The sequence below is a fragment of the Atta colombica genome, unplaced genomic scaffold (assembly GCF_001594045.1).
Source record: "Atta colombica isolate Treedump-2 unplaced genomic scaffold, Acol1.0 scaffold19, whole genome shotgun sequence".
NCBI lineage: Eukaryota > Metazoa > Arthropoda > Insecta > Hymenoptera > Formicidae > Atta > Atta colombica.
This window is the reverse complement of record NW_017259282.1, coordinates 8,020-31,512: the sequence shown is the minus strand read 5'-3', so window position 1 is coordinate 31,512 and position 23,493 is coordinate 8,020.

Genomic DNA, 23,493 nt, shown 5'->3' with positions numbered 1-23,493 from the left:
CGTGTAAAAGTTGCGATACAAGTTATGTGGGATAGACGTGTAGACAGCAGAGGTCAAGAGGTTATGAAGCATAAGAATCACATCAGATGGAACACCTCTACTTGTAATGTCATAACGGAGCATTGCATTACAAGAGAGCCATGATTTCGATTGGGACAACGTTACAATACTGGGCGAGAAGCCTCATTATAGGAAGAGATTGATTTCGGAGATGATATTTATCAGGAGACAGACGCACGGACTCAACTTGCAGACGGATATGGAGGGACTTCCCAAGCCTCCTATCTCCCGATCATAGACAAGCTATAAAGACTAGTTGAGAGACTTATTGTCACGTCTAATCAATCAGTGTCGTTCATACGCAGTAATGAGTCTTTCCGTGATTTTTGATTACTTTCCAACTTTCATTTTCATGAACTTTCATTTTCAATTGATTTTAATGTTAAATGTTTCCATTTATAACCTTGAATAATACTAGCTAAAATTAAAAATGATTCATTGTGTCTAATACTAACTGGCCAAAATATTAAGAATCGGTTTTTGAATAATTTATAGTAATATTTGCGATATATATAGTTTGTGATTTGTGATCAGGATATGTCCTTATTTTCGGGATAATTAATTATATAATCTTAAAGTTTTTTGATAAATTAGTTTTTCTTATTCTCTATTCCCATCACTTTCATCATTTCCTTATTTTCATTCCTTATTTTCTTTTTTCTTTTTTTTTTCATTCTTTTTGAGTTTAATTCTGACATTTAAATTCTTGAGATAGAGGAGCTCACCATGACAGGATAATTTTTATTTACAATCTATTTATGTTAGTTTGTGTTGTCTCTGAGGAGAGTTCAAACGAAACATGTAGGCGTTTTAGTGAATAAAGAAGTTTTACACTTCATAGATATATTATTTGCGCGACGTCTTCTGCGCTTGATTCCTACTGCCCGTATCCTTTCCAATTTTTAAATTATTCAAGTTTTAATGTAAATAAAATCAAAATATTATTCTATAACAAATATAATTTTTTTTAGGAAATTAATAAACGTATGGAAGACATAATGTTTCTAATTAAAAACACGTATTGCAAAAGAAAATTTCCTTTATTGCCACATGAAGTATGAGCCTAACCAGAGCAATTGCACAATTTGCATTGATACTAGCCTTCACTACTTATAGAATAATCTATTGAACAGATAGCAATTATTATCATTATGTTTCATTGCATTATATCGTAGCCAACTTTGATGATTTGGTATTTTTAGAGATTGCCATAGTATTAAATGCAATCTATCTCAGTTTCTGAAATTTTATCAAGTGAGTCATTGTTATGTAATAAAATGTCTTGATCATTTTGGCTGCTGTCACTAATTTTAAATTTTTTCCTAAGATTTTATAAATTTTTTTGTAGCCACATTGTGTATTTTCTTCTTTTTAGATTTTGATTTATTTTTTTTTCTAATACTCTTTGCTTTTCTAGTGTGTCTGTTATAATTGCTGAATTCATTGAATTTTATCTATTGTCTTTTTTCTAGGCTCTGCTTTTGGAAAAGAACGTACATGTTCAAGTGACTATATTTTTTGCAGAAATGCTAAGTTATAGCGATGATTCGGATTCTTTAATTACAAGAGTTGGTTCTCGAGTTACGTGTTACTTTCACAATGTTAGATTATTCTTCTGATTGTATTGGGAGTCTCTCAGTAGGTAGAGGTCGATCAATAATATATGAAGGAAGAAAGTCTTCATCTGAGAATATGTTTGAATTTAATGGATATATGCGGTTTTAGCAAATCCTGTGTCAAATTGAGGCTTGAAAGACGTCAAAAATGCTTCTCTAATGAATTGACTTACATGATAAATAGTCACTGTAATCAGGATTTCATAACATCCATTCATTCATTACTATTTTATATCCTGATTTAAATGGCGCGAACACAGTCACATCAAGTGCTTGTAACTGGCTGTGATGGGAAAGTTAAAATAATTATATGATTTTTTTCTACCGAATTCTACGACTGAAAAATTTACATGTATACAATGATTATCCATAAGGATCAACGCAGGATTTTCTTTCGTTAGATTAACAAAATGCTGAAGTAATGACATGAAACATTTTTCATTCATCCAACCACTACCATTAGCCAAGAGCACCTACTAGGCCATTAACTAATATAATATCTTTGTAACGAATTCTTGGAAATATAAAAACAGGTGGCAGTGAGGATCCAGAAGCATTGATCATGAAAAATACTGTCTAAGTTCTCTAGTTCAGAAAGTAACCTGTCCCATTTGCTTTGTCCCACACTCAGCTATTACATTTCAACAAAATAAATATTAGCATGTTTTTTGAGAAATTAACTGCACTTTTAACCAAGTATAAATTTCTTTCACATTTTTAACTTTGATGAGACCGGTTGCAGTACTGTCACAATTCCTTCAAAGTAATAGCATTCGATAAAAAAAATACTTGTTTCAAAAGTTAATAATCGTAAATAAATGAAAAATACTTGGAAATTTAACTCAAGAAATGTAATTTTTGTGACAATTTCGCATCTTTCATTACGACATTTTGATGAGGATTATCAAATATATATAGACGACGTAGTTATAGCACTGTTATCAAATGAAAATTTGATTTTTAAATACAAAATGGCTTTTTCAAAACATGTCTCTTTCATGCCCACTGTTCCGAAATAATCATTGATTTGAATGTGTTCTTGGCGATGGTAAGTAAACAGACGCTCATAGACACCGAGTTGTCACCGTTCAAAACATGCGTGTACCTCATTCTAATCACGCTGTTTATCTCAGATGGCACGCGACCCCCCCCTCCCCCGTGCGCGATACTCGAAAAGATGACGATCGTGCATACATTCCGCGTGCGAGAAATCAGTTCACTTTCCGATCCTGATCAATACGGATCTATTCATTTGTAACGCTTCTTGTCCTGAAGCCGAAGTGCGAATCACACCGACGTTCTGTCGCATATTACCGCTTTTGTTACCTAACGTTCTCGGTATACGCACATCGCGAGGGCAGGCAGTAGTGTGTACGAATTGCCTGAGTTTCCGATGAGATTTGCCGGCTTCGCTACCGCGCAAAATATATTTTCTTCTGAACTGTGAAAAAACTACTCGATGTCATCCAGGTGAGAATTATCGGTGCACGCATTTTAACGAATGCACAAGTTATTGGTCTATAAGCCTACCTCCTGCTTTAAATACATCTTAAATTCGATTCAATAATAAAGGTTCGAATCGTTACAACAAAGGGAATCATTGTTATTGTATGATGTGCTGCCTTGGCGAAGCCTTTCTTATAAGGTGTCACAAATACACACACATATTTTGGTCCTTCGAACCGAATCAAGGAAAGTTATGATTTGCTTGACTCTCGAAAATTCCGAGTCGTGCCTTTCCGTTGGAAATCATATCGTCTCTCGACGAACTGATGAATATGCAGAACCAGCAGATGGGCTATATCTCGCACACTCATTAATTTTAAGAAGCTGGGACAGGCCAAGATGACACGTGCATAACGCGGCAACGTTTCACAACTTTCAAGGAGACCGCCAGATGTCAGGAGCTGGAAAATTACAAAATTAATTACAAAATTAATTTAATTGCAAAATTACGCTAGCTGCGGACGAAAAACTGAAGACAACCCATGCATACTTCACTCAGAACTATCTCCTAACGTATGAGGACTGTTTTCACGAAGCTACTATGTGGTTAAGGTACTACCGACTATATGGCTAAGGTACTGAATTGTCACGAAGTCCGCGAACCCTCCATTCCACTGCACATGACATAAATGATGTTAATAACTCGTTCCGACCATCTTCCGAGAATCAACCTGCCGACCTTCGACGGGAGTTTCGACAAATGGGAATGCTTTCGATAAATTTAAATCGATGATCCATGATGATCAGAGTTTATCGAATATTGAGCGTATGCATTATTTGTGTTCGTGTAAAGGAGGATGCAAGTAACGCTCTTGAACATTTCGCGGTAACGGTAATGATAATTTCACTATCACGTGAAATATTCTCGTTTCTCAGTATGATATAAACGTCACTTTATTACAATATATTTACAAAGGCTTTTCAATTTACCATCGCTCATGAAACTTCCAATTTTTCGCACACTTCGCGATCAACCAATAAAGCGATACAAGCCCTGAGTTGCGCAATCTCGGTTGCGCAATTGAACTTGGGATAATTGGCTTGTTTTTCTAGTTGCACAAAAACTCGATCATCGCGAAAAGCTTGGGAACTTAAACTAGATACTGTAGATTACTCGCGTTATCGCGAACTTGATCAATTTCTCGCATCTCACATTTGACACGATTGCACTCACAAATGCAGGTTGGAGAAGTCACAGACAACCTCCAAGAGGAAAACTCTCGCCTTCGTCTACCGTTCCATTCTTGTGTCCATTACGCAAAGCGAACTATCTATTGTATCAATGTTCTACATTCCTCAAGCAAACATCTCAACGTTTTGAATTCATTAAAAACCAAAAACGCTGTGTGAACTGTTTTCAGTACGAAGCATGCTGGGAAAGATTGTACAAATTCTCGCGCGTGTCGACAATGTAAACGGCATCACAAGCTGTTACATTTTGATAATTTTCTTTAAGCCTGTCGACATTAAGCAACCATCGACGTCCGCACCCACGAATAGCGAGAATGTAACCGTCGTCGCTATGCACTTGTTAGCGAAAACTGTAGCACTGAGCTACAAAATCTTACTCGCGACGGCGTGAGTGCGAGTTTATTCGCTTTATAAACATTTTGTCACTGTGCGTGCGCTCCTGGATTAAGGATCCATCTGTACGTTTATCTCCAAATCGCTTGCTCAATGCCTACGCTTTTCGAAAATTAATCGCTCCGTTTCCATTATCGGCATTAACGAAATGCAGTCCGTGTATCACATTGCCAAATTACGATTCCCCCGGCGTCTCACGACGGGACCTATGATCGTGTTTATACTTCGATCATTAACGAAATATTTATTGAATCGAGTAAATATCACGTATAATTGGAAACACATCGCCGGGCTTGAATTTGTCGATCATAATCCCATGAGTTCGGATCCGATCGACATCATAATCGATGCCGATCTTTTCAGCATGCTCGTTCTCGATGGTGTTCGAAAAGATTCCGAACATGAGCCTATCGCGCAAAATATGACACTCGGCTGGATTCTTTCCGGACCAATAGCCTCTTCTGATTACTGAGTCAATTTCCGCGCTTGCGCATTATGGTTCTTAAAACTTTCGATCGCGATCTTCGTTTTTGGGAGATTGAGGAAGTGCCTCAGAAAGTTCCTCGGAGTCCTTAGGAGCAGCAATGCGAAGAGCACTTCAGAACCACGCATTCCCATACACCGAACGAACGCTATATTATTCGCTATTATATCGTATTTCTTAATTTATGTTGGGCGCCAAGCACGAGGGAACGTGCCGCTCTTTGTTACTCTTCTACTTATTCTCAATATTTCTTTAATGCGACAAATGACAACCAACTGCTTAGCCTCGCACGGACAGCGGGGGTAAGATGATTCGGAGCGGAAGTGAATCGGAAGGCGAGAGAACAAATAAGAATTATTTCCTTTTAATGGTAAAATGACAGACATATATTTAATATTGATTAAGGGAACGATTACAATGGTCTACTTAAGTACACAATAATTCGTCTCTGTTGGCGATCTTGCTGCAGGTACGATGGATGTGTAATGGCACGGCACGGCGATCACCGTCTAAGCATTTCCTGCGGTATGATTGCTTTGAGGGCACTTGATCGAGAAAAATGAGATTTTTCTTGCTTTCCAAATTTTATTTAAACAGACCTCAAATGCGGGCGAACGTGTTTTACAGTAGCGGAGAGGATCTCAACGGTAGCGCGATAATATTTGTTCACCACGAGGCGAGACGCGTGCTATCGTCGAGGCAGTTAGAGCGGCCATAAGATCTGAATGTTTTAGATCGATTACGCGCGACGCATGCGTCGCTTAACAATCGACATCTCGTGGATTGATCGATTTTTTATCGATGTAATTAGACGATATGACTAGACGCCGTAAACAATAGGGATACCGAACAGTCTCAGTGCGAATATAAGCTCGTTATGATCAGACGTGATCCAATCACACAGCACAAAAGTACTCGGAAAGTAAATAGGTGACTCGCAAGAGTTATCACAAATTTATTTAATTTATCAATCAGCGTCTACAGCAATAATCGCGGCTTTTCTTCAAACATCGTACAATGCTTTTCTCTGTTCTACACGAAGCGCGATTTAAATAGCGGCATATAAGGCAAGATGGCGAATTAACATACAATCACACTAAAGAGATGCGGCGACTTCGCTGTAGCGAGAGGGCGGCAAGCTTTACATAAACTGAATACAAAAATCTATGTGAGCGAACGGCAAGCGACAGTTAAAAGATTAATTACTCGTGCTCCCTGTACGGACCTCAGTCTGTCGGGTCGAATTCGACACGTGCTATTCCCTCGAGATTACGTTGTTGTGAATTGGTCACTTTACAGAATTTTTACGCTTGTCTTATCGGTAATCCTCTTCTCTCTTTTCTCTCGGTCTCTACGGTCTTCCCGTAAGCTCCTTTCGGCTCGGCTCATTCTAATTCTCGGTAACTCCACTCGTTGATGCTCGCTTTGTCGTGGATCTCGCATCCTCTCACAATCTATCTTGTGTTCGTGCCACAACGCAAGTGATTTCAGCAGGTCTTAGCGGAGGATACACAGACCACGCTGCTTTTCAGGAGTGAAGTTTCCCGGCGCTCGATAGCGGCGCCGTGCGACTCCGTGTGGGCTCGTAGCTTCTTGCGACTTGGGACCGAATCCGAAGTCCGCTAAGGTAGTCTTCTCGCCCGGGACTCTTCTCTGTCTAGCACGGAGCTTCTCCTGTTTTAGGCAATTCTTTTGGTTCGAGCTCAAGTCTGTCGTGGTCTTCTCGGCAAACGTTCTAGCTAGTTATTTTTAGTTATTTTCTAGTGCTTCTCTTGAGAAGCTATCTTATGCTGACGTATTGGCATCCTCCGTCTTCTATGTAACATAGGAGCGACACTAAAAGGGCGCAAATAATAAGCAGCAAATTAAAAAGAGTGATACGATCTGCGCCCCCGCTATTGAGAGTAATTCGGAACTTCCTCGGTGACGGTGATTCTCTGTCTCGTTTCGAAGCATTCGATTACATAATGCTTTTCGACGCGTATCTCTTTTTGCCAAAATCCAGATTTAAATCATGAATAAAACGCTGAATTTAGATAAAGTTTCACGTTACACAAATTATAATCGTCGAACACTAACATCTCGTGACATAATATTCTTTCGACTGATTTGCAGAGCAAAGACAACGTATCGCGGCTTCTCAAACTGAGTTGTCGTTTTGATGGCCCATGAATGCTTTGTCGTATTCCGTAACAGAGGATACTCATATAAATCTCACGAACGAATTCAACAAAATTCATGCTCAGATAAACCATTTTTCAATCGCTCGCAGTATTGATAATTTATTGATTTCATTACCACAATGTGAGGCCACTGTATTTTAAATAATTCAACCTCTGGCTCCGATACAGGATTTCTCACCAAGCAATTGTAATCCTGGCGCGCTTGTATCAAAATCAATTCGTGGCAAGCGTTAACGATCACGCATGTGTAATTTTTGCAAAAGCCCAACAACATATTGAAACGGCATGCAAAAATTAAAATGTCCTTCCTCCATATCAGATTTAGAATTCTATACGACGCAATCCAAGTTTTGTGTACATCATCGACATGTAATTCTTGATGATATTAATAACTGGACAACGTTTCTGTTGCGAATAATCTCCATATCATTAAGTTCATGAACGACACGCAATTATTTACAAACAATTATTTACACGCTGGAATCTGTTTTTTCTTTTTCACCGTCAATCTTCCTTCGATGTAGAGAAAACTTCCATACGATAAAGTGTACAAATCTTGTTATGGATATTCTTATCTTGTTGCTGTACTCGAACGTGTTGTCGAACGAGTTGTACCTGTGAGTCTCAATCTTGACGATCGTCAATGATCGACTTATCGATAATATCAATTATCTCAAAAGTTACGCGCCGCAAATCCCAAACATTGTAAAAATTTAATGTTGAAATTTTTCTTGCTGATGCAGCTGGATGAGCGAGTGTTATCGAGCAGCGACTTTGTAAAGAATGCGTTGTCTCTTTGCGTGCGTTTCGCTACATTTAACACAAGCATCACGTTAGCGCCATCATACGTGCAATCTGACGGTAATCTCCTCTCTGCAAAAATCGAGGAATCGATCGTCTTGGTCCACCATGCGACCATATTCGAATATCATTACATCCGTAATGCTCTTTGCGGTGATCGGCAGATAAATGATCTGCGGGTCTTTCCAATACGTTATATCTCGGCGGCACTCTCAGCGCAAATTTGTATATATTGTACCCTGTGCGTACCTTTGCTGTTGCTGTACGCGCCCGCGATCATGTTACGCGGATAACGTTTACGTTTTATGTTAATTATGTTGATCGACACGTCCGATTTGTGCCATCTTCGCGGTCACAGTATACACTTCGTTGAGAATCCCAGAAGCGATTCAATGCTATTTGCCAAAGATTATTCTGTAGGATTTAATTTCATCGTGTTATCGTATTTTGCATGGAGTGTAATCGGATATTCTCCACCCTCATCGTCGTCATTATTGTTATTATTGTTGCTGCTGCTGCTGCTATTGTTGTTGTTGTTGTTGTTGTCGCTCTGTGCAGCATCATCGGAAATGTCGCAACGAGAACATTTCCGAAAATTGCTCGTTTCAAAAATTCATTTATGTCGCGCACATCATACAAACTCAGAAACTTCTGCGTCGTCTTTGCCAAAATAAAATTAGTTGTTCGATTCATTTACGTTCAGTATTGTGTGATAAGTCTAAAATATCGTCAGGCCGAACTCGTAATCGCTATCAAATTTGTGGCGGAAAAGTAGTTCATCGTGAGGAGGCTACTTTCCCGCTTATTGCAAGTGTCAGTGACATCACGAAAAAAGCGTTAGACCAATACTGAGATTTCACAACACATCGTTGAACTTTTTGACAGATGCGTCTGTATTCGTAGAAACCACAGACGCATCTGTCCGTAGAAGTTCTGATCGTACATCTTATAGGACGTGCGATTGTACTCTATCGTCAGAACACTGTTCCCGAAATATCACATCAGTTCTTTAGATGGTCAAAGATTAAACTGACAAAGTACACGACGCACTTTTTCCTCTTCGCGTATGCTACCCAGTGAGTATCGGGGTGAGTTCCGTCCAGATTCACGATCCCGCTTTCGTTTCGACGCACGTCGTTCTTATATAACACGTTACGCATGAAAACACCTTTAAATGCACGTTTCGCGAGCACGTCCAATTTCACATTGCTACTTGTAGTACTGGTTGCATCCGAGGGCATTTTTATCGTACAGTCCGCATCTATATTTGTATAGAGCGGGATACACGGTCCTGTTTCGTGCCATCGTGACGTTGCAGCTCCTCGAGCTCACGTCGCGCAACTTTGCTCGTTTACTCCGCTAATCAAGAACCCAAGCGCGCCTAACATTGGCAGGAACGATAACGCGCAGCTTTGTTTCATCGTTGGTAGTAGTTTTTTTGTTGTTTTTATCCTCGTCTGCTGATTCGGCTTCATGCCTATGCTTGGTCTTGGCTTTCATCGCTGTCCAGACGGCAGCAGCGGTAGCACTCTCGCTCAGAGAATCTCTCGCGTTGACGTGACCTAATGCTTTATCGGTGAGTACATTTTCGCCGCGTGTCTATCGGAACGTTTGCGCCAAGAATATGCAATATCGTGTTCTCGCCACGCTGTATCGAGCAGATTTATATCACTTCTGGTTAATCGCTTCGTAAGCCGAATGTTTGCATCGCAAAACTGATAGCTCCAGATATATAATTCGCGTTTATCACTCGATTCAACAAATCGCAACTCGATGATTCGCTATAGTCCTTTATCTTCGGTGTCGTCGATGTCACCCGCTGCCACGACTGATTGTAGTGCTCATCGCAGCGATGATAGGTTCGAAATCCGCTTTCATGCGTTTCCGGAGATTTGTCCTATACGTGATCGATATAGTCATCGAACATGCGTAAGAGTACGACCTTCAGTATATACTGCAACTGCTCGGCGTTCAAGTCCTGAATTTCGAAAGGATGGCATAGCGTGAGATACATTTTCTTACTGCGCGACTTGCGGATTTGCCCTTTAAATAGGCGATTGAGGGCGCATAACCGTAGTGCGAGCATGAAATTCATACAGTAACCGTTAATAATACGCGTCATGAACTGTGCGAAATCGCGAATGATGGGAGATGGCGTGGAGAAACGCGGCGAAATGCTGCCGAATACTATACGCGCGATCATTTAGGCCCGTCGAATTGCTGCAAAACCAACATTCTCATAAACTTGCTTGAGTGAACGGCGTATTCGAGAACATGTACGTCTATCGACGAAATCGGTACTTTACGTTTTCCAATAACATTGATTCACCGAGCGATGAGCGTCCAAATTCTATCTTTATCTTTGATGACGTGCGACAAGCAGAATGTGATGAATATTTTTCGAAGGGCCACTACGCGACACCGACTGCTTCTTTCTCTGTCAAACATATGCGAGGATATCTAAACATTTGATTCACGACAACGCGAATCTGCTGATCTTGTTCAAATAGGATGGTATCAACTCGAAACACGTTTACAACGATCACGTGAACACCGATATGTTATACGACGAATTTTGCGCGTTATGTTGCGACTGTTGGCAACAAAAATATGGATTTCTAGTGATAGATAAGGACAGTGCACTTACAAACGGTAGACACAGAAAAGAATTTAAGGAGTTGGCGATACTGTAACTGATTAGTCGTTATCGATACTTCGCTAGAGACAAACATGGCAGATGTACATGAACATGAAAAATAAAAGTAAAAGAGATATAAACGAGTACAAACGATTCTCTTTCAAATGCCGTTGGTCCTATTTCGAAATCTTTTAAAATGGCCGACTTCCTTCCTTGGAGCATTTCCGAAATTTTGAAATTGCTGTATCTTCGAATCTTCTGAGATACAAACGAAAATAAGAGAGGTATAATCGGGTATAAACAATTCTCTTTCGGATGATATAAATGAAATTAAAAAATTTTAAAATTGCGCGCTGGCTATTTTTTATTTTTCGACAATGTTTTTTTGGGAAGCATACTGTAGCGCGACGCGTCACATCTGCGAGAAACTGTTCGCACAGGATACGCGAGTACGCGATCATTGCCATCTCACCGGTAGATATTATGGTCCAGCACATTCAAATTGCAATTTAAATTATAAAAATTTATATATTCTGATTGTAATTCATAATTTATCGAGCTATGATGCGCGTTTTATAATTAAAGAAATTACTACCGCATATGATAGACAAGTAAATCTCCTTCCAATAACAAAGGAAAAATATATTTCATTATTAAACATGTTAATACCAAAGATAAAAATAAAAATAACTTTCAGAAAAATTATATAGAATTAAGATTCATCGATTCTTTCAAATTTCTAAGTATAAGTCTCGATAAATTGGCATATCTCGATAAAGGTAAACTAAAAATTACAGTCTGAATTTTGCAAACTCAACGCTGAGGATTTTGATCTTCTCACATGTAAAGGTGTCTTTCCGTACGAGTACGTTGATTGCGTCGTAAAATTAGAGGACATGCGCTTACCATCGCGCGAATTATGTTATTAATTATTATTTTTGAGTTCGTTGACGGGCGACACCGTATCCGAGAGTGATTACGCTCACGCTGTGAATGTCTGGGCGATTTTATCTAGCGATTTTATTCGAAAAACTCGGCGAGTACAGTGATCTGGATTTGAAAACTCATGTCTTATTGTTAACTGATATTTTTGAAAATTCTTGCGAAAGTTGTAGCGCAAGTTACCTCAATCCCACACATTATCCAGTCGTGGTCTCAGTCGTGTTCCGACAGATACGCGCAGGCCAATAACAAATAAATGTATTCGTACGATTCGTCGAAATCGTCAATGTACTAGATGTATTGTAACGTGAATGATCTGAATCTTATGGGTGACGAACGGATGGACGATGTATCAACTACTACTCTATATCAAATTTCAATGGGTCAAAGACATCGAAGACGCTGCGAATTTTGACGCGAGAGTGATCGTCCACCAGATTTGTCCACCGATTATATTCTCGAGATTGTTCTTGAGCAGAGAGAAAGAGTGAAGCGGATTCAATCGGAAGCCGCCATTCGTTCGCCATTCGTTAGAGTGAGTAGGAGTTATGGTAGAAGTGTGATGGAACATACGGTGCTGCACATACTAGTATTGTATCGCGCTAGTATTGTATATGTACATGTATTAGGTGTACAACTTTGCTTCCGCCGTTTTTTTTCCGAAATTCGAAGCTTTATTGTAAAAAACTGGTTATACATTTATGATTCAAAGTATTGTCCATCGCTGGCCACTACTTTCTTCCATCTTTCGGGTAGCGTACAAATCCCGCGTCGAAAAAACTGGTCATCTTTTGAGGCTATCCACGAATCGATCCAATTTTTTACTTCTTCATAAGATCGGAAGTGCTGGTCAGCCAGGCCGTGTGTCATTGATCGAAACAAGTGATAGTCAGAGGGAGCAACGTCTGGAGAATACGGCGGGTGAGGTAGGACTTCCCATTTCAACGTTTCCAAGTATGTCTTGACCACTTTCGCAACATGGGGTCGAGCATTGTCATGCTGCAAAATCATCGTGTCTCTCGTTGTATTGCGGCCGTTTGTCTTTCAATGCTCGGCTCAAACGCATCAATTGCATTCGATATCGATCGCCTGTGATTGTTTCAGTCGGTTTTAACAGTTCATAATACACTACGCCGAGCTGGTCCCACCAAATACAGAGCATGATCTTGGACGTCAAAATCACCGTTCTTGAAGCGTTGAAACCACTCACGACACGTTCTTTCACTAATAGCGGCCTCATCATAAGTATTTGAGAGCATTCGATGAGCCTCAGCCGCAGATTTCTTCATATTGAAGCAAAAAATTAAAACCTCCCGCAAATGACGAGAATTTGGCTCGTAAACTGACATTTTCAATCGAGAATAACTTTATGATGCAGACACAAATCGATTAATGTTTCTATGGGGTTATGTTGACAGATGCCCAAGTTTATTGTATGACGTCTATGATCTATTTATTTCGACCACCACTTACCGCTAAAGCCATCTATAAGAAAACGGCGGAAGCAAAGTTGTATATCTAATACATGCACACGTGCACATTTGCAGAAGTGAACGGATAAATGGCAGAACTAAGAGAAGAGAACATATTCGTTTCCTTGATTCTCTCTGAATCATCTTGAGTATCTGCACTACATACTGATCTATCTTTCTATCCAATGCGCGATAAGCCATCTGGCAAGTGCGAGAATAAACTTCTAGCGACGCTGTACAAACAGCATTGCGTCCACTATTGTAACCTGCAACAATGTAGTCTTCGCGTAACAAAGATCCATTAGATGTTCAATCCGTCTGTCTCCGTGATTACATTGAACTCAATACACAGTTTAGAATGTGCGCAAAAAACGATTTCGGGGAAAATTTATATAAACTTATAATCTATGCACTATTCGGTAAAACTATGGAAAATGTTCAAAATCACGTAAAGATTTATTAACAAAATGAGATGGATAGTAGCGGAGGCAATGATCGCGAAGCCGAATTTCCATAGTCGTAGCGTTTTTGCGGAAAATTTTGATCGTCGTCGAACTATGCAAACTTGAGGTGAAGTTCAACAACCGATTTACGTGGGTATGTGCATACTTGATATGTTGAAAGTCTGCTTGAATTTCACCAAGAATACATGTCATCGATGATATCGCGACAAATGTAAAATCATGTACACAGACATGAACAGTCTCATTTACCATATAAAAATGCGAGGACATTTACGAGACGATGAAACGTGATATCGCTAGATTCGGCACGAGCGATTATCCGATGGATAACGCGTACGATATTTTTCGAGAACAAAAAAGTACGGATCTAATGAAGGATGAGAATAACGGTATGATAATGACCGAATTCGTTGGACTTTTAGCGAACATGTACACGGTAAAGGATGGCAAGAAGGATACTAAAAAGGCGAAAAGAGTAAAGAGAAATCGTAGTGCGAACGATAATATTCGACGATTATACACGATGTTTGAACGAAGAGATCGAAATAACTCATCGTCAATCGTGTATAAATTATACGAGGTGTACATGATATTTGAATCGAAAATCGCTCTGAGTTCATACGACGACAAACGATATGTTATTCCAGACTCGACGGAGATGTTACTATGGAGACATCGGCGGATACCTTTGTAATACTATATATATGTATTAACTATATATATGTATTAACAATAATATGACTATTGTGTTTTTACATTTTTTTATATTTTCATACAGTGTATTATTACTATTATAGTTCATGTATTACTATTTCTTATTATCTTAATGTGCACTTCGTGTATAGGATGCGACACCAAAATCCGGACAAATCGAACAATTTCTTTAAACAAAATGTTTTTAATAAAAAATTAAATATTACAAAAAATCCTTTTACGTGGCACTTGAGGGATCCCTGTAGAGCACAATATTATTCGATATATTCCCCGATATATCGATATATAGCTTGAATGATGGCCTCTATTTCCAGTCTGAAGCACGTTGTAATGAAGCGTTGTCCAATGAATGCTGCAATAATGATCCTTAATGACGTTACATTGGGATACCGAGACTTATTTGACCCTTTCAACTACGCTTCATACGTAGTAGTCCAAAGGATTTAAATCTGGGCTGTTGAGAGATCAAAATGGGAGCTGAGGTGAGCAACTCGACTTATCCTGGCAGCCTCAGAGAGTATCTGTCATATCTTTAATGTGTACGATTTGTATCGAATTTGTATCCTCCTCGGCAATTCGGCGCATTGTTGAATCGTTTACGCCAACAATCGATGCTAATTTTCGCAATGATTGTCCCAATCCGAAATCAGTGCTTGAGTTCTTTCAACGACAGCGGGGGTCCTCGCGGTTCTTTCGAGTGACTCTTCTTTGCTGGCATATTGAAACCTTCATTGGGCTGTTCTAAAACTGTATATTTTGCCACAACATCATAAACGATTTATTTCGAGTATCCAAAGAATCGAATTATTTTCGTTGCTGAGCGCCTAACGCGAAGGCCTTCGATGATCACGGCTTTTTGGTTATATTACTTGGTTTCAACATTGCAACTATTTTGAAAATATGACTATTTACTAGAAGCGTCAAGCTTTCTCGGACGCCAACAACAATCTCTAGCGGAAACACAATATAGCGGAAAATTTAAATTGAAATTTATCTGTATCTTGGTAACGCACGTGTATATACAAGATGATTCAGAAAAACTTCGTGTCCTTGCACAGAGTTCCTTGTGTTCCTGGCTGAATTCTAAGACGATTTTTCCTTTACTAAAATTTTATCTGATGCTTATTTTTGAATTATTAAAGGATGAAGTTATCGAATCATAAGTCGCTTATAGAAGACAGGGGCGGCGCCGAGCGCATTCACTGTCTGACGCGAATGATCACAAAAGGCACTCAGCGTTGCAATCAGTTGTTTAAGGCCAAAAAGTTATTATGTTTCATATAATAAAGCTCACACACGCGCGAGCGCGCGCACACATACACACACACACACACACACACACACACACACACACACACTCTCTCTCTCTCTCTCTCTCTCTCTCTCTGTCACTTATCTTGCAGAGATTCGCTGTCTTCATACCATCATTATTTAACGGATAAATTTCGCCCGAGTTGAAATTTTGCTTCTACTTTAAATCATAGTTTTAGAACGTATATAGACTCTAGATTTATAATAGGTTCTAATCTAATAAATTGAGTTCTTATATTGCACCTATAAATCTCAGTTTGAAAAATTTGAAAAATTGGAAAATTTTTTATTTTTAGGTTCACAAGAAATTTTCTGAATAGAAGCTGGAGATTAAGTAATATTAAAAGAGGTCCTATTTGATTGTTCAAATATCAAAAGATTTAATTAGTAAAAATTAATAAAGTTTTAATTGAAGTTGGAAGAGATTCAAAGTAGAACTAAAATTTCGATTCGCGTCACGATCATGAAGAAGTCTCTTCACATTCCTATATGATAAATTTATGTTCAAGTAATGAAACAGGAGTTTGTTTTTCTTTTAAAAATAGTATCTGAAGAACTGTAACACTTTAATCACTGATTTACTCACGCACTTGATCGATATCACATGAATGATTTACGAAGAGCGATTTACGAATTATTCTTCGATTTATTATTTTTAATTAGTACCGATTAATTATTTAATTCGAAATCAGGAATAAGAAATGCGTAATACATAATATACACACATACACAATCCGACGTGAAACCTGAACTCGACGACACAATCAAGCAAGTTAGATTTTACGAACAGAATTAAGTAACATAATAGAAATCTGATTTATCGACTTGTAATTGTTGGTAAGTCAGGATGCGACTAGAGGCTACATTGATTACAGCAGGCATTATTGGTTCATTTTACACTACAAATGTGTGTTTCGAGATTATTCACACTGAATCATAAGGTTCGTTCGCAGTATGTTCCAACATGCTCCAACCACATGCACCAGTATGCTTCTGCCATAATTCCGTATCTCCTTGCAGTAACGTAATGTCTATGACACTCACCGAGTTCCATGAACATATCATATCTACAACTTCTATTCAGAAAATTTCTTTTAAACCTAAAATAAAAATAAAAAATTTTCCAATTATTGGCATTTACAGGCTCAACGTAAGAACTCAATTCATTAGATTAGAACCTATTATAAATCTAGAATCTACATACGTCCTAAAACTATAATTCAAAGTAGAAGAAAATTTCAACTCGGACGAAATTTATTCGTGAAGGAACGACGACAGCGAATCTCTGCAAAAAGTAAGTGACAGAGAGAAAGAGAGAGAGAGAAAGAGAGAGAGAGAGAGTGGTGTGTATGTGTGTGTGTGTGTGTGTGTGTGTGTGCGCGCGCTCGCGCGCGCGTGTGAGCGTTTATTATGTGAGACAGAATTACTCTTTGTACTTAGACAACTGATTGAGATATTTCAATGAGTGCCCTTTATGGTCACTCGCGTCAGACGGTGAATGCGTCGTTCCTGCTTATCTATACGCGACCTGTAATTCGATAACTTTATCCTTTAATAACTCAAAAGTAAGCGTCGGAAAAATTTTTGTAAAGAAAAAGTCTTAGAATTCAGTCAGGAACACGTCTGTGCAAGGACATGGGATTTTTCTGAATCCCCACACACACACATATATATAATATATATATATATATATATATATATAGACATACATACACCCTGTATATATACACGCCAGCTGTATATATACACTAAGCTATCGATGGCGGATATTCAGCGCTTTGGAAATTAATGTTTTGATTGAAAATTGGGAACAGTCGAGAATTTCACGAACTATACTAGGAAATGATAATAATAAAGCGATTTGTTTGTTATTGAATTCTATTTATTATTTATAACTTAATACATAATATTTAACAAAAAGAGATATATATAATATTTATTTAACAAAAGGAAATCAAATGAAAATGAAACGCTGATATTTGTTAATTAATTTGAAAAAAAATTTTTATGCATAAATATGTAATTTTTATGCATAAATATGTTGCTGATATTTGTTAATTAACTTGAAAAAAAATTTTTATGCATAAATATGTTGCTGATATTTGTTAATTAACTTGAAAAAAAATTTTTATGCATAAATATGTATAAATATGTATAAATATACATAACATACATAAATATTCATGAATATTTATAATTATATATGAAATATGTCCATATACATGTTCATACATCCTTCTTTTTTTGTAAATTTCTTTAACCTTGATTTTTTCTAAAACAAAAAAAGTGCGAAAATTACCTTTTTAATTATTTTTAATTGTGTTGTTTTTAGATTACTATTATTTTTATTAGACTAAAAAATAATATTACATTTATGCATAAATATTTATACACAATTATAAATATTTATGCATGCAAAATTTTTTACCAGGATATGATAATGTCGGGAAATGATAATGAAAAAGTAATTTATTCGTCATCGATATTTATAAATTATACATGTATTAATACATAATAAAAGGAGATCTAATGAAAATGAAATTATACATACTATATTTGTTAAATTAGACGATAGTAATAACAAAGCAATCTATTCAATCTTGATCTCTTTGTTTATAAATTAATACGTAACAAAAGGAGATTGAATGGAAACAAAATTATATCCTATAATTGTTAATTAAGTTAGAAAATGATAATAAAGGCGCGATTTATTAGTTATCAATATCTATTTGTTTATAACTTATAATATTTAATCAAAGAAAATCAGATAACAACGAAATCCGCTGGTATTTGTTGTAACTAAGATAGGAAATGATAATGAAAAAGCGATTTATTATCTCTTACATCATATGTAGATAGATGAAAAAGAATTTCTTGAAATGAAGATTCTTCGATTTGAATTACATAAAAATGTAAATGTTTTAAAGCAGAGCAAACCTGCAATGCATCATAATCATGTAAAAATATTAGGAAGATTAGGTAAGCGATGTCTGCAATGAGATTTTAAGGCGTAAAGTTTAAGCTTCAAGCCCTAAATATTTCTTAGGGCTGAAATTTTATGCTTTAAAATCTCATTGAAGACGCCGTGTTTTTCAGTATTTTATGACTATTCACTGATTGTTAGAGAGAGATAGTTTTGACTCATTTTTACAAGCGTAAAAATTATCATTCAATTTAAACAATTAAAAATCTAATGATTTTTACATTTTTTAATGTTTTATGTAATATACCATATAAGTGTGTAAACCAAAATGTTTTGTTGACGAACGAATTATAAGTTTACTTCCATACATGGTAATATTCGATCATACAGGCACGAAATAGTTCAACTAATAATAGTCGTTACTATCAATGTATCATTACGATTTGTACACTATAACTTATTAATTATCATTATAATTTTTATCAATTATTATTATTATTGTTCTTATTATTATTTATATATTTTGTAATTATTAATAATTGACGTTAAGTTAAATTCTATCAAGTTAAATATACATAATCATCTTATCTCGATATTTATTTTGATATTATTATAGATGTATAAGCTTAAATCCGCTGTTTGCTTATAGATGGCATTAGTGAGCGTACAAAACTATCCTGGGCACACAACACACTTTTTTTTATGTGTTTGACATCTGTCAATATTAACTAGTGCACATCATCAGCAATTTCATACAACAATATACATTTTTTCTTTCGTAATCATATCTAGTTTTTTGCTAAAAAAAAAGCATATGCGGGAAGTTTTGTATTTCTGTTTCAATTTGAAGAAATCGGTTAACAAATCGCATCGAATGCTTGTGGAGGTCTATGGCGACAATGCTTTATCGGAAACAACGTGCAGAGATTGGTTTCGCCGGTTCAAGGATGACAATTTTGACCTGAGTGAAAATCAGCCCAGGAAGGAGGACTGTCAATTGCAGGCTCTTTTGGACGAGGATGATACCCAATCGCAAAAAAATGCTTGCCGAGCAATTGGGTATTTCTCAAGCAGCCATTTCCATGCAGCTACATGCCATGGGGAAGGTTCAAAAGATCGGAAAATGGGTGCCGCATGAACTGAATAGATAGGCAGATGGAGCGACGCCAAAACACATGCCAAATTCTGCTTGCCAGACAAAAAAGAAAGTCGTTCCTGCATCGGATTGTGACAGGCGATGAAAAGTGAATCTATTTTCAGAATCCTAAACGCAAGAAATCTTGGGTTGATCCCGCCCAACCATCAACATCTTCCTCAAGACCAAATAGCTTCGGACGGAAGACGCTGTGCGCGGATCAGGAAGGTGTCATCTACTACGAGCTGTTAAAACCTGGTGAAACTGTTAATGCTCATCGCTACCACCAACAACTGATCAAATTGCACTAAGCTGTGCGTGAAAAAAGGCCGCATTCTCGGAAAAGACATGACAAGCTGATTTTCCTTCATGACAACGCACCATCGCACATGTCAACAATGGTCCAAAATTACTTGGAGACATTCAACTGGTGCTACCCTCCCGCTTACTCACCAGATCTAGCACCTTCTGATTATCACCTGTTTTCGTCGATGGGCCACGCGCTCGCTAAGCGGCACTTCGATTCTTTCGAAAACATCCGAAATGGCTTGATGAGTGATTTGCTTCGAAAGATGAAGAATTTTTTTGGCGTGGTATACACAAATTGCCCGAAAGAGAGAAAAAATGTATAGTTAGCGAGGGCAAGTACTTTGAATAAATTTGTTTTTGCTTCCTAGGAAAAAAAATATGTTTTTCTGACTAAAAAACAGCGGATTTAAGCTTATACACCTATTGTAAGACGATGGTGGTGATGGGATTTTTAAAAATAGTTTTAGTGAAAAATCGCGATCACGAAACTCCATCCATTGTTATTGTTAATAATCAATTCGACACATTTTTCATCACCCGTGGAAATCTTAATGCATATGCACGCTGGCTTTTATTTGTGATTTTCTTCGTTCAATAATAATCATCTTTTATTACATTTCTATTCCAATGTCTCTTTTCATACTTATCCTCGTAACATTCGTCTTGTAATCGTGAGTACTTTCTGTCGTGAGTAAAGATCACTCAGAAACAGGCTCTCTGATGACTGTTCCATGTTTCTCACCACGTATACCTAATTCTCGATCGTGTAGGAACTGCACCATGATTCGCACACCTATGTCTCTCTTTTGCGGATTACCAAGAACATACAGCACATTATCTAAATTATAATCTTCATTGTCTCTACGTCCTCCATCATCATTCGTTCATTATCTCTTCAAAGACTTCCAAGTCTACTTCCAAGTCTTCTTCCATTTCTGTTATAAACACTTCGTTATAATATTCTCGACTTGTCGCAGAGCAGTTTCCAATATTCTCGACTATACTCTCGACATTCGCATGAGGGTTAGCCACTTTTCACGCCGCTCTTATTGCCAGCGATTCGACAGTCTCCCAAGATACCAACTGAAATATCGAGTACTTATGACCTATTTCGATACATCCAATGAACTCCAAGATTTCTCCGTTTCGTGAAAATTTCGACAAAATAGTTAGGACAAAGCGCGAACATAAAACTTAAATGTTAACGGTCACCGATCGGTGAGCGTGTCGACAATATTCAAGAAACATGTTATTTGAAATTTTCTCCAATGATATCGGAAACATAAACAAAAACATAGATCCTCAGATCAATGGCAATAAAATTTACAACAAAAGTTACAAACCATGTAGAGAAAAATCTATTTATACATGATCGGTTCCATAAATACAAAATTTAAATGTGGATCAAGGATCCTATGTAGATAAAAACTTATATTTTCAAAAGCAAGTTGAAGGACGTTTTCTCGTCAACAATAGGAAGTAGGTAAGATAAATGAGGATCACAAAGCATAGCTTTTAATTTTTTTATATTGTCGATCGTAAAATTTAAGTAAATACTTTCTAAATGAGAGAATGCATGTTCAAGTAATAAAAGAAAAATTAACGAAAAAAAAGGATATGTTCGATTTGAAGTACTCACTTTTGTGCGGTTACTTGCACATCCTGCCTTCCACATTTACTGCAGAAGAGTTATGTTTTGTTTAATAGTCAAAAAACGTCGGCGCTTCTCTTAACACGTCGCGACATGTCATCGATCTGACAGTGTATATAAACAGTGTACAAAGCTTTTTTCATTCAATCGTAAATTTTAGTTACGAGCAATAAGACATGGATCGAGTAAAAGAATATATACGTTGAAAATCGAGGAGTATCATCCCTTATCGCCAAGTCTGCCGAAGTCCACCAAGCTCATCACCATCGAAAGAAAAAGTGAGATATTGGGAATGCCCTGGCGAAAAAGCATCAAAATCGCCATTGTATTCCTCATCATCAACATCATCAGTGCTATCAAAATAAACCATAAGGTATCGCATTTAGGATGACTAGTGCTAATGCATTTTATTGCTATGCTAAGAAAAGCGAATAGTGATAAAAAAAGTTTTTGTTCTCTTTTTCCAAAAAGCGCTGCTAGCGATGTCCGAGCTACCGATCGCATTCGAACGCTGTCAATTGCGAAAAAAAAATATAATAAAATGAGAAAAATCAGTGTAAAATATATATAAAAAAATTCGGTCGCATCACTATATATATGTACTTTATTTTATCCATTCTACCCATTCTTTGTCCTTGACGGGCTAGTAAAAAAAAAACAACGTAAAAACTAAAACATAAAAAAAATATGAAACCGGAATTTACTAATAGATGGCCATAGCTGTCAATGTAGTTGCCGTCAGACGGCGTCATTGACGCCATTTCCTTGTTCTGATATCTGACAAAGATTTTCAACTCACAACAATACAAGTTTTATACAACAATATAGTTTATAATAGCATTGAACATGTCGTTTTGTGCCTGGAAACTACGATTTGCGGATAGCATTGATTTTCTGTTACCATTTGAAGAAAACTGCTGCAGAAACGTTTCGAATGCTTGTCGAAGATTACGGTAAGCATGCTCTTGGTAAATCACAGTGCTTTGAGTGGTTTAAAAAATTCAAAAGTGGCGATTTTGACGTGAGAAACGAAGAACGTGAAAAACCAACGAAAAAGTTTGAAGACAGCGAATTGTAAGCATTGTTGGATGAGGATGACGCTCAAACTCAAAAACAACTCGCGAATCGATTGAATGTGATACAAGAAGCCATCTCCATACGTTTGAAATCCATGGGAAAGATCCAGAAGATAGGAAAATGGGTTCCACATGAACTGAATGAAAGACAGCAGAAAAACCGAAAAACCACTTGCGAAATGCTGCTCGCCAGATACAAAAGAAAGTCATTTCTCCATCGAATTGTGACTGGCGACGAAAAATGGATATATTTTGAGAATCCTAAGCATAAAAGATCATGGGTAACTCCAGGCGAACCATCGACATCGACTGCAAGGCCAAATCACTATGGATGGAAGACAATGTTCTGTGTGGTGGGTCAGAAAGGTGTGATCTATTATGAGCTGCTAAACCTGGCGAAACCGTTAATACTGAATGCTACCGACAACAAATGATCACTTTGAATCAAGCTTTGTGTGAAAAACGATCAAAAAAACAAAAAAGGCAAAATGATTTTGCTTCATGATAATGCACCATCACACACAGCAAAACTCAAAGAAACGATTGAGGCATTTGGTTGGGAAATATTTTCGCATGCGGCTTATTCACCAGACTTGGCTCCGTCCGATTACCACTTATTTGCAT